The sequence below is a fragment of the Etheostoma spectabile genome, chromosome 8, assembly GCF_008692095.1.
Source record: "Etheostoma spectabile isolate EspeVRDwgs_2016 chromosome 8, UIUC_Espe_1.0, whole genome shotgun sequence".
NCBI classification, from domain to species: Eukaryota; Metazoa; Chordata; class Actinopteri; order Perciformes; family Percidae; genus Etheostoma; species Etheostoma spectabile.
The window spans coordinates 16,649,182-16,649,490 of record NC_045740.1 but is presented as its reverse complement, the minus strand read 5'-3'; positions in this window follow the sequence as shown (position 1 = coordinate 16,649,490).

The window sequence follows — 309 nt, the reverse complement described above, 5'->3', positions numbered from 1 at the left end:
GTGTGTGTGTGTGTGTGGATATGGATATATAGATATGGAAATGGATTTTACATTCAATTGGGACAGCTGCACCTATGAAAACAGACGGTGCTTGTCTACTCTGTGGCCCGTGTGTGTGTTTGTATTTGTATATTTGTGTATCAGCACATTTTAGCAGTTGGTGACTTCTGCAATTACATCTTTCATTTGTATCTGTTTGCGTCATTTCTTGTCATTTTTAAAAAGTGCTACATATTGCTTCAAATGCACCTGATATAATTTATATGAATAAACGATATACTTATATTGCACACACGTTATTAGTTTTGT